The sequence below is a fragment of the Gallus gallus genome, chromosome 1, assembly GCF_016699485.2.
Source record: "Gallus gallus isolate bGalGal1 chromosome 1, bGalGal1.mat.broiler.GRCg7b, whole genome shotgun sequence".
Classification (NCBI taxonomy): Eukaryota; Metazoa; Chordata; class Aves; order Galliformes; family Phasianidae; genus Gallus; species Gallus gallus.
The window spans coordinates 30,921,609-30,934,554 of record NC_052532.1 but is presented as its reverse complement, the minus strand read 5'-3'; the positions used below and the strand labels follow the sequence as shown (position 1 = coordinate 30,934,554).

Below are 12,946 nucleotides of genomic sequence, written 5' to 3'. Positions count from 1 at the left end.
AGTAAATAACACATGTTCTTCAGTATTTTCTAACATAAAACATTAAGATTCTTGAAAAAGGAAGTGTAGGGTTGGGGGGGGTGTTGTACTAAGTGGTGCTAAAGCACTTGTGCTCACGCACTGTATCACTGGACAAGGAACCAGCATGCTGCACCCAGACACAGCGAAAGCCACCACTTGAATATCAGCGCGCCCATCTCTGCTCAGGACACACAAACCAGCTGCAGGCAGCATCAGCTGGGTTAGCTCGACCGCTCACTTCAGCTATTTGAACCAACCTGGCTGATCCGGCCTGCAGCAGAGCAGGAATGTTCACAATGAACTGCTCAGCCAACCCTGCTACAACAATTCTGAATGCCAACAGAAGCAGGCAGCAAGCAGCACAGAGTAGTTCTAAATCATTTTAAAACTCTAAGTACTGTTTCATGAAGCTATCTAACACTAACAGCTAAAACAAACTGTCTTCTGTCTGACTATAACCAGAAAGGTATTTACAAAAGATTCTTCAGGTGAGCAAGCAGGACCAGGAGCAGTAATGATCAGCCAGGCCAGACCCAGCCGCTGATGGAGCCAGAAGAAGCTTGCCTGAGCTCAAAGAGCAAAGGCTGCCTTGCAATTCTTCCAAGCTATGACAGCAAACAATTATAGTTAAACTTTAAGAGACAGTTGGATTAGAAGTCATTTTCCTCAACCAGTCTGAAATCCACATCTGACATAAGCTGTGTTGAATTAACCTTGGCCAATACAAATACAGGCTGGAGCCAGTAATGCTGTCCCAGCACCACTTGAGCAAGTTGCCCTCTGTCTTAATTGCCAAAGAAAAACGCAACTGAGGCTTTTGTTCATTTGTTTCAAATGGATCAAGGGTTCTAACTCACATCCCAAATGGCCTGAACATTCATTCCAGGTAGCTTTCCTTTGGGAAAGGACACAGAAAGAGTTATTAAATACTTTTAAAAGCGTTGAACTCCTGGGAGCCAGAGCATACCAGATGGGCTGCAATGAATACATGCAAGAAAGCCAGGCAGCCCTATTTCCAGGCAGTATGTTTGTACAACACATGGAGGGCTTAAAAACAGCATGCTGGGGCCATTACAAGGAAGGGATCAGTTTTAAAAAGAAAATAAAGTACCTTTTGAACTGTAGGTATCAAGTTGCAGTCTATCAAAACAACCTCATACATAAGTATTTTGTCATGCTATAGGAAGATACAAGAATTTGAAAAGAGATTTAAGTCTGGGAGAGCTCTACCCTCTCTTCCTCTGTAACACCCTAGGCTTGTAACAAAGGGGTAAGAATATCAAGGAAACAAATCAAAAATTCAAAGCCCACATTCAGCGTAAGAATGAAGTGCGTCTAAGAGCAAAGGGTGGGGGAGACCTAAGCAGGATGGTTTCAGGCTGCATGCGCAGCAGCAAAGGGAGCCAGCATGGATTGGCACACCGAGCACGGCTTGCTCTGGTACACACAGCAGCTGATCTGGCATGCTACAAACGAGTAGGATATGAAGGATGAAGGAGTGCAATTAAATGAGAGGGAGTATTATAAATTTTAAGAGTAGATTGGGAAAAAAAAGGTAATTTCCCTCCCAGGCACTTAAAAAATACTATGATAATGCTGTAATAACGTTTCAGGCGGAGGTGAGCACCACATTTCTCTCACATTATTAGTGATTACTTTTTAGAAGTTACAAACTAGTTAAATTTCACTAAAACGCTGATGAAAGAGAAAAATAAAGACTACAATGACAGTCGTACTAAAAACAGTGGGCCAAGAGCTGGCAAACATTAGGATTGTTTTGCCATGGGCTAGCTGGCTTTGTGCAAGTTACTTAGCTTTTATGCGATGTCAGTAAGAAGGGGACAGTAAAATAAAGTACTCTGTGATATACAGTAGTACTAAAAGAGCTCGAGATTGCTCAATTGGAGAAGCAGACTGAAAATAAATCTAAATGACAAAAAACGTCTGATAAAATGAACCTTTGGATCTCTTCAGGACTGGGTAGCGACAAACCAGGACAATGACAAAAACTAGTTTGTAGTGATTCCAAGTCTATCTCCAAGCCCTCTAGCCTGTCAAATACAGTCATTTCAGAGGCGAAGTTTCACAAGTACCTTTTCAGCAAGTGTATCTTTGTAAACTTCTGCTGAGCCTCCCCAGCACTCCTGCCCTGCCCTGCAGTCCCCCAGCACAGCCTTCTGCCACACAGCACTGTAAGGACGTGTGGGCTGTGCAGTGAACATCATCTTGGTGACACCTCCCCAGGTTTGTTTTTTAAATAATTACATGTGAGCAACTGAACATCTCATATGATATTGTCTCTCTACTCCCTTCTTGCCCCAGAAAAGGAAGGTGGGCCAAAGGATTTCTGGGAATCTTTCTTCAGTCTACCTATGAGTTCGAGCTTGTATTATCCTTGCTTTGTTGTTTTCAGTAAAGAAATCAAAAAGTTTGAAGTGGAAACATGATGAAAATATATTGTTTAAATACAGACTGACAAGTGGTTACTGAAATTAGGAAGTGATTAGAGTTAACTTAAGTCATTTCACAGTGCAACAAACAACTCTGTTATCAGAGCAGCGGTTACATCATCCCTACACTGGTGCTGTCTGTGTCATGAGAACATCAGTAGTCCAAAGGAGTAATAAACTGAAAATATTACTGTCTTATTTTTAGCCACGTATGCATCAGAATGATGTAATACTATGAAATACTGATATCCATTTACAAAAAAAGAAAGAAGTGAACATTACAAAGGCAGCTTTAACTTGCTATATTGCAAACATACCAATGGCATAGCCCTCATTTTGTGAGGAAAAAACATGTCAATGCAGAAAGATATAAGATATGGTATGCTGCTGTAACATACAGTTAAGTGCTATTACAAGAGAGTTTCATATTTGGTTGAGCTCACACTGGGCTAGGATCACAAAAACACCTGTGGTTACTTTGGTGACAGAGGACTACAGCCATCTAATGAGCTTTTTCAACAACAAAACGAAAAATAACAACTTACATTGGGTAAAAAGTTTCAAATTAGAAACGTGCCACAGAATGTCACCCTTAGCAGGATGACAACATGGGGAAAGTTAAGTTGAATGTGTAATTTCAGGATCCTCCACTTCTCTCCCAAGTGTCAGATTTCTTAATACTACCCAGGTCTGTTTCCCTAGAAATTCATCTCAGCCAGACCTGCCAATTTCATGACTTAGAAATGACTACTTTAAGACTTGCCTATCCAACTAGATTGGCTGGCCCTTTCTCAATTAGGGTTTCAAATAGCACTGTTCAGAAGGTATCAAATTGTGCTAGTTGAGATTAGGCACACTGTACTTTAACACATGCAAGTACACTTGTCAGCTAGTGACGTGAGTTTTAGCATTAGGTTGAGCAAACCAGCATAAGGTTCTAGCAGACACGCACCAGCAGATAGAGATCAGACAATAGAAGCTGTCACCACCCAGCCTCCTACCCCTCCCTTTTGATAAATGTGGCTGCTCCTAAAGGAAGGCAGCTGTTCCACTCCTGAATCAGCTCATGAATCACTGTTGCTCTCAGTCCAATGTCTTCAAGGCAAAGTGGAATCAGAGATGATTTTACCTGAAAATAGGTGGCCCGTGAGCTGATTCATGAGAACATCTGACATCATCAGCTGGAAAGTGGGACAAGTATAAGGCGACAGCTTTGTAACAGCAACAGCCTCAGCCATTTGATTTCCATCTATCACTGCTTGTCTGCCAGAACCAACAGCCTCCAGAGTCTGCTCAGAAAAGGTCCCACCAGTATTCACATGAACTGTATGCAAACACGACAGACAAGGTTTTACGCAGAGTATACACATTACACCACATATGTTAAGAAGTTGTCCACAAAGTCAGATATTATTTTAAATGATTTGAGCAAGCACAAAAAACATTCATGAAATCCTATCTGCAACAAGGCTGCAGTCAGATCACCATCTCCAACTCTTTCACCTACAATTCCTACTACAATTTTGCCTTCTCAAGTCAGGAAGTAACACACACAGCTGTAGTTCCTTGCAGATGCACTTCCTTGAACCTCCCTTTCCAAATGGGAGGTGCCACAGCCCTGGAGGGACGTCTGTTCTCCTGCCACACAACTACCACCTGCACTCACAGCCAGGCTGCCCGCCCAGCAATTAAAGATAAGGAGGCAAACACTGCTAATTCAGCACAGACCACAAATTCAGGCAGAGGTATAGGGCAGGACAGGAGCTTCAATTTTTCCCAGTCAGACTGGATACAAAACCTATAACTAGGGTTTCATCAACAGCCTACAGAGCAATTTGCCCTGGACTATGGCAGTGGTAAGAGAGGGAGGAAAAGGAAGATGAGTCAACCAGTTTATTAAGGCATGATCAGGATCCAGTCTAGAGAAATCACACAGCTTTGTCACCACATGCTTGCTAACAGTCTGACACATGCTTACACTGGTTTTTGATATTACTGGTATTTTCTCAACTATTTGGATTTTATTATTATTATTATTTAAATTAATAGATTCAGTGAATGGATGCTATTAAATAATAATAATTTATAACCATATACTTATTCCCATTAAACTTCACAGGGCCTTTGAAGGGCCAATTTACATTGGTTTTATCACAATATAATCAAACACACAACTGGACGATGGCAAAATCAAATTATTACTTGAATACAAGCTGATGTAGTTACATTTCATATTTAAACTTCTGTAAAAATATTTTGATTCAAGTGCAGGATTTAGACTTTTGGCATTCCTTTAATGATGTAGAAACCTTTAACCAGGTTTAGCTTTCTAACATCTCGCTATTTTAAGATCCATTCCTTACACTGCTTGACTTCATTAGCTCAAAACAAAACAAAAACCCTAACAGTGTGGGAATGTATAGTGATCATACCAATTAACAGACAGAGCTAATATTAGGCTATACTTCAAGCTACTAACTAGCCTTAAAAACCACTGATTTATCTCTCACACAGTTTAGCCTTGGTACTGCCTGATAGCTAGAAATGTAGCAAAACTTTTTTTTGTCTTTTTTGACTCTTCTGAGTTCAAGCATAAATAAAAGCCTGTATACAGAAATCCAGACAGCGAGATGACAGTGCTTTTGTACTCATCTTTTTCCTTTTTTTTTTTTTTTAAACCTACTAAACCTGGAGAACGTAGGGCCAGAGCAAAATAAGCAAATTCAGCTGCAGTTGCTATGTTGATTCTTTACCCTGGCAAAGCATTACTGCTCCCTCTGGTGTTTGACTGACCCTGTGCCAAACCATTTCAATACAGAAAGATGGACAAAAACCAAAGAACATATATAATTTCAGAAGTGCATAGATGTGTATTCAAAAGCAAAACTGGACGTGAATATAACACATACGTTTCTTCACATCACAGCAGTTGAATTAGCAGAATTTCAGGTCATGGGAGTGCTGAAAGCTGCACAAAGGAGGATATGACTCCAGAGCCAGCAGTCTGATCAAGTCATGCCGCCCTGCCAAAGCAGCTCACATTTCGGTAAGTTACTCTCCAATCTTTCACTCCCATTCCGAGCTGTGCTATGCAACCCCACTCCTGTGACACAACTTTCACTACTTCACAATGGATCAGAGACAAAATACTCTCCAGGCTAGCCCTACTCACTGAAACACAGGCAATACATCCTGCCTTTTCTTTCTTTCCTGGATTAATATTTTTCATTAAGTTCTGGAGAAAAATAAATAAAATTAAAAAAAAAGCCAGAGCCAATCAGAGAAGAGAAGGGAGAAAAAAGACAAGAAAGGAAAAAGGAAAAAAAAGCAGTGGGAGTTCTACAGCTCTGGACAGAAAGATGTAGGAGCTCACTCTTTCACTACTGGTAACCTCCTAGATTGAACTTTTTTTTTTTTTTTTAATATTAACTCTTTCCTAGATAAGAATGAGAATTAATTTACTTTCAAATATTTAATACCAATCTTTGAACTAGACATGACATGTGACATATCTGTGAAATTCTGACTCCTCCTCACTCCTGATGCCCCAACACTGAAACCTGGTCAGTGACAAATGGTTTGTTACCTTGTCTTCAAGTACCGTCACAGGCTCTATGTGAGATACGCACTGGGTATAAGCATCATTTCACAGAACACAACTTTATGTGCTGAAAACACTTCCATGTAGTCAAAACTAGAATTTTTAATACTTCTTTATGTAAATAGTAATATGCAGAAGCCAAAAGAATGGCATATTTGAAATACCAGCTCTGGTGCTATAAAACACAGATATACCTTCAGTGATATACCAGACTGCCTGTAGACAAAACTGAGCTGGCCCAGGAGACAGTCAGTCTGCTTACGGCATGAAGGACTTATGTCATCCTCTTCCTAGGTGAAAGTAAAAATACCTACACAACAAATAAGAAATACCCAGCCCACTGAACAAACGGCCTTCAGCTGCAGCACTTGTTGCTCACAATCACTATAAGCAAGCCAAATTACAAGCACTTCTCTATTACATCTGAAATTACATAGCATTGCTATTAATGTCTCCTAGGAAACAGAATTAAGATAACAATGCAAGTTATACGTTTGTTTAGTATCTATCTAGTCAAGACAAACATAACATCTGCTTACAGTATTTTTATTGCAGACATAGCAAATGGCTCCAATTTCATCCTACGACTTGCAACTCTACCCAGTCAGAAGGCAGCTACTGAAATATCAGCCATTGAAGCTGGGTGGCTGCATTTTGGCTAGTTGTTCAGAAGTGTGAAGCATTTAAAGACAATTAAGCTTTGATGTTAACATCCTATTAATTTGAATGGAAAAAGTTCACTCTTGTCTGAATCTATTTATCGATGCAAAGCAACAGTGATCTTATTGAATGAATGAGAAGGGGGGGCGGGGGGGGGGAGGGAGAAGGAGTATTACATTGTGGAGAACTAAAATTAGTGGGACAGACCTTGATTTTTCCCTCAGCTGGAATCCGACGGTTCCACACTACCATTAAATTGATCCCATCTAATTCTGTCTCAGGTGTTAAACACAATCACAACACACAAATAGGCAGTACAATTAGAAGTGCACACTGAAAAACAAAGTTGATTGCCTGCTTAACAGCTGTAGGGCAAAGTAATATTTACACACAAAATGCGTGTATGCTGTGTAAGCTGTAGGTGTTAGAAATCCTTAGAAAAGACTGCACCCTGCTGGAAGATTTGTTAACTTGCTGTAATGTCTAGTTGGTAAAGCAATCAAGTTGGTAAGTTTTCTTTAAGTTTCGTAGGACCAAAATATTTGCTAAGCAAAACAAAAAGCTTTTCAAGCATACAGTACTTCCATTCTTACAATTCTTAGCTTTTATGTGCCAATTACTCATTGCATTTCAAAATATAAAGCCAAATATGTTAAGGCAATTTTATACTACTATACAAATTTCCATATCTACATCCTGTGACACTGAGAGCAGTACAGATAATTTTCTGTAATTCCACTTCCATTCTTTAACCATAGCAGGTTAGTAAACAACACCACCACCCAAGCAAAAACCAAACAGTATACCAAGGGAAGAAGGAACAGAAAACATAATGCTTTTAAAATCACTCTGTGAGCAACGGAAATAATGAATCATGGATTTGGGTTTTATATTCCTCATATTCCATTAATATATTTACTTATTCCTTTGGCCCATGCAAAAATGTGAGGTCCTTATCACAACACTGCAGCACATTCTAAATTGCCCTCAACTCTTTATTTCACACTCTGCAGTCACTGCTTTCTCCCTCCCATGCCCACCACAGACCCGCAGACTTCTCCCACCTCCCATACTCCCACTCCTCCAACTGACAGAGCAAGGAGCGACACACACTCAGACTCAGACCAACACGCATGCTGGTATGCAGGGGCTGATGGGTCAAAACCCCATTAATACCCAGAACACATACTGTTCAAGCTGTCCCTAACCCTCCTACATTGCCAGCATTTCTGTGGTCTGCTTCCTTTATGCACCTGCTAATTATCATAGTGGTTATTGGAATTTGAGGCTCACTTCTCTCCATCAGCCTTGGCTGAACTTGGTCAACAGGTTCTAAAGCTCCTGAAGACAGACACACAGTGAAATTACATGAAAAACATTCTTCATAAAACCAGACTAGTAAAATTCTACTAAAAATGTCTAGAAACTAACAACTAGACATATGTTTCTATGCATTCCATATGAAAACAAGCAAATAATTACCTTATCTGCTTGGACTAATATTTTACTGTCACACATCAACTAAAGCAATGTATTTACTGCCGAGGGAATGGACAAGCTGGATGACCAATTCTGAATGTGGTGTGAACACACACACGAGCTACCATTAAACTGAAAGGCAGAAGTAAACAACATTCGTGGAGCAGAAGGCTAGAATGTATTTAACTTCAGCTTGCCCTCAATTCAAATAATGGATCTTTCCTAAGATATCAGTAATTTGAGATAATATACCACACTATAATTCTGTACTGCCAGCAGGCAGTAATGGGAAAAGTTGACTGAGGTCATCACATGCAATATACTGTTCCAGTTTTAACAGCCATATCTTTATATGCAAAGCAGTATACTCCTAAGAGCAGTGGTCATTTGTCTTGTTACCCTTTTTTTTTTTTTTTTTTTAATATTTACTGCAGAATTTAATTTTAAGCATTTATAAATTTGTTTTGAAGATTAACTTTATATATAATTCCATTTCCCAAATAGTATTCCTGCTAAATTAAAAGCAAATTTGCACTTCCAACTTCCTGCCTATTAATTGTGAAAATCTCATCTTAGCCTTGCTTATCTTTGCACCTGTCAGACTTACCAATGATCATTGCTTGCAACAGTAAGAGCAAAACCTCCCCTTTAATTCAGGTAGCTTTGGTCTTACTTGTGCAATCACTCAGAAATTGCTGGTGAGGTGTCAAAGGAGGCACAGGAAATTTAGCACCATGCAAGAGTTGCATTAACAGCAGTAAAAACAGAATTAGTTTAGTACGAATTTTAGTTTAATACTTATTTAGTAACACAGTATGTTAATGCAGATACAAATCATATTTATTCTCAGAGCCTTGAGGGGATGCTCTAAAAGCTGAAAGGTCTACTCAAGGCTGAGAGACCCGAGCCTCCAGTCTGGAAAGAGAAGGCTGAGAGTGGATCTAGTAAGTGTTTATAACTATCTAAAATGCAGGTGTCAAGTTGATGGGGGGTGGACTCTTCTCAGTGGAGTCCAGCAATGCAGCAATGGGCATAAACTGGAACACAGGAAGTTCCATACTAACACAAGGAAGAACCTCTTTACTGTCAGAGTGATGGAGCACTGGCACAGGCTGCCCAGAGAGGTTGTGGTGTGTCCTCCGCTGAAGATACTCAAGAGCAGCCTGGACACCTACCTGCGTGACCTGCTGTAGGGAACCTGCTTTATTAGCGGGTCAGACTCAAAGATCTCTGGAGGCCCCCCTTCCAACCCCTACAAGTCTGTGATATTTTAGTAAATTTCCAGTACAGACACATGCTATTGAACACAATTGGAAGACTGATAAGAGGTAGCAAGAACTCCTTCCTATGAGCTCAATGTCTTCCATGCAGCCAGTCTTCCACTCAGAATGTTATACTGCAAGTTCATTACTCGTATTAACAGTTACTACTGTTACTAAAGCAGGCTGGTAGTTCTCTCACTACTGATCTGGGTTCAGTATATTAAATAACTACCTTCATTTTTTAAAATGCAGAGGACAGAGAGCCCACGGACCGTACTATTGCAGAAAACACAGTATTACAAAGAAGTTGAGACGATTTTGAAACATTCTAACAACAAGTTACTACCAAATTTAAAAATAAAAAATAAAGATCAACATATACGCTATAGCAATTGAAGTATCTGCTAGAGATTTTCATTGAAATATGAAAATTTCAGAGAGAAGAAAAAAGGGTTTTAATGTTGTCTTAAAAGTAGCTCGCTCCTAATAAATGAACATCACTTCATTTTATCAATGACTGCCATAGTTTTCTAAAAGCTGGTATATGAGCCTGAAATGAGGAAACCTGGAAAACAGAGCTGGAAAGAAATGTAGAAGGGTTGCCTTATGCACGCGTCCAGCACTGCTTGCAGGTACTGATCTCAAGGGACCCTTCTTGGCAGATGTCAGTCTGACCTGTTACAAAAATGTCATCCATGGAGATTCTATCCATTCTCTGCAGAGAAGTGAAAACTCGCTGTTTATATTAGGGAACTTTTAACCATACTTAATCTTAGTATCATTTGCTCCTGTCAAACATCTCCACTGTTCCCTGAACTGCATTTCCTTCAATGGTATGAAAACCTATATAAACCATTTTATCAAAAGAGTTTGGTGGGTTTGTTGTTGTTGTTGTTTTTAAGTGTCCAATTTTTGCATGAGTCTTCCTGATTGCTGCTGCTGAACACTTGCAGCGACCACCTTGTAGTAAAAGCCATGTTAATAACATCAGTCAGATGAGTTAGAGATCACAAGAATACTAATCTCAGCCTACACATGGAGTCCTTCAACTCTTTTAGCAAATCATTTTATGTTCCTTTTACTTCCAATACTACCTTAACATTAAACTGCTTGTTTATGATATGTATAGACAGACAGATAATGAGATATGAGACATATTCTCCATTTACAAAAGAGGAAAAACAGTACTGCAGGAGTTTCTGTTAAGTTTCATTATTGCTCAGAAAGCATTCCGAAAGCAATGTATTTTTATATAATCCCATTTCACATATCCAAAGAAACTAAACTGTTCCAGTTTAACTAAAGTTAGAAACAAATGAGTAAAATTAAAGATTTTCTTTGTTTTAAGAATGTTACAACTACATCAACCACCAAAAGAAATCTTAAAGACACACAAACTGACAGACTGAACATCAGAACAACTTTAGCTCTGCTTTACTGAGCTCTAATAAATAGATTAACATTTTGATTCATGTTTTTTAGCACCTGTATCCCAATCTGACCTTTGGAAAGATAATTTTCTTCCGCAGAAGGACAGCAATCCTTAAGAAAGAAGTATTTCCATTTCTCAAATCTTTGTATCTGCATTCACTGGACAACCACCCTAAAAGTACCTACGTTCAAGAAGAATCTCAGCATATGTGTTATTTCAGCTGCTGAGACAGCCTACAACGACCCCAACTGTGGATGCATAGAAAACATGACTTAACACACAACAGAGGACTGGCTGACTTACTACAACCATTAGAACTACCCACAAACGAACTGCAGAAGCAACCGGTGGTATTACTTTTGATGTCACAGCTCACCCCAGCTGACACAACTTTGCTGTTTATCCAGTCTTTGCTACACAGCAACTCAGGGCAATCACAAGCTAAATTTTTTAAAGGTACTATATAAAAGATTTTAGTATATTTTGGCTGCGCCTAAAGTTTGAATTATTGATCTCATCTACTATTAAGTTAATTCTGATCAGTAAGATATTGAAAGAGAAGGCTGTATTTCTCATTCCTTTAAATTCAAACTAATTAATGAACCTGCTTACAAAAATCTAGATGTTTTCACCACATACCCCAGAAGCACTATGTTCTGTAGAGGATATGCTGTGTTCACTCAGAGCAGAGGCAGAAGCCACACTCTCACTGCAAACCTGAACAGCACCTCTGCTACTGGGTCACAGTCAAGACCAACTACTACTGAGACATGCTACACTTCACATCTTTACATTTTATGATATGCTTAAAAAAGAAAGCAAGCCATTAGAACAGTCCATGTGTAAATAATGCTAAGCATTAGGCATTCCACTGCTGCATCAGAAACAGCAGGGGGTAGTATTTCAGTGCTTTTAAACCAACATACTTTCCAACAAACAAGTCTCACCCTGCGTTTTCCCTCCGTACAGGGTGCCCTGAAATCCCCCACTTGGATTCTTTCAGCACTTTGCTTCCTGCCAGGCAGAGCAGCCCAGCCCCTGCTCCAGGAATGCTGCTGATCACCTTGCCACTCTCCCAAGCTCCCTCTGCTCTACAGATTTTAGCAGACTTACTTAGGACTACCATGGAAATCATTAGTTTGTAGCTGGTCACCTCACATTGCTCATTTACACCTTCCTATACACACAGTGACTCAATGCCAGCTTAGATTTGAAATTAAAACAGTAACTTGTACAGCACCACAAGCGTACGCAACATTTACAGACTAGAAGATCATTCTGACTATGAGTTTGTATTCCCAACGCATCAAAACAGCACCCAGTGCTTGTAACCTATATACATGGCACTTGCAAAAAATGGTTTTTGTGAATGTAAAATTGTTTGGTTTTCCCAGACTGAGCTAATACTATCCAATCTACATTATGAACTTAGACTACCAAACTTTCAGCCCTATCTAAAGGAGGAGCCCCATCTCCCAGCAGCTACTAATCACCTGAAATACTTCTGAGTTAGCTAAGTTTCTTTCAGTGTACTGTCACACATACAGTTACAAGTATTCGGGTCCTCTAAAATCTGTTTTTCAAACCTGCTATTTTTTCCCCACATGCCTCCACTTCATTTTTTTTACTTCAGAGTTCACTTCGACACTCCACACCTCCACAGCCCCCCAAAATCCACAGTAGCTGCAGATAACCACAAATGTTTGTGGCAAACCCAGTATTTTTCAGGACATTTTGCTTGTGATTTTAGGATATGTTATCTCATGAATTGCCATCACCAAGATCCAGCATAATCTTTGATTCGATTATAGAGCCGCTTCCCAGGTCTCTAACCAGATAAATTTAGGTGTCTTAGAAACAAGGCATGTGTTTATTTTACACTTGTGTGCATAGCATTGTTCATATTAGCTCACTTACAGTCATTTTAAGCATTTCTTCTCTAAAACACAGCAAAAGCTTCTGTCAAATACAAAAATATAATTTCAAGGCATTCAGCTGTAGAACGGTCACTAGAAGTTATTCCTCTGGAGTTCTCTTCCAT

General features: G+C 39.6%; 1 protein-coding gene and 1 long non-coding RNA gene across 5 annotated transcripts in view; one reads left to right on the top strand and one right to left on the bottom strand.

Annotated features, from left to right (window-relative positions):
- The window catches only part of ARID2 (AT-rich interaction domain 2), a 108,436-nt gene that overhangs the window by 64,583 nt on the left and 30,907 nt on the right, over positions 1 to 12,946 (bottom strand). The gene's annotated exons all lie outside the window — the stretch shown is intronic.
- On the top strand, positions 735 to 11,359 carry LOC121109002. Of its 2 annotated transcripts, none has more exons than XR_005860629.1 (3): positions 735 to 5,857; positions 9,062 to 9,155; positions 10,956 to 11,359. It is a non-coding gene; the product is annotated as an uncharacterized LOC121109002 (long non-coding RNA). The 2 variants fall into 2 exon arrangements; XR_005860630.1 differs by lacking the exon at positions 10,956 to 11,359 and adding an exon at positions 9,726 to 10,269.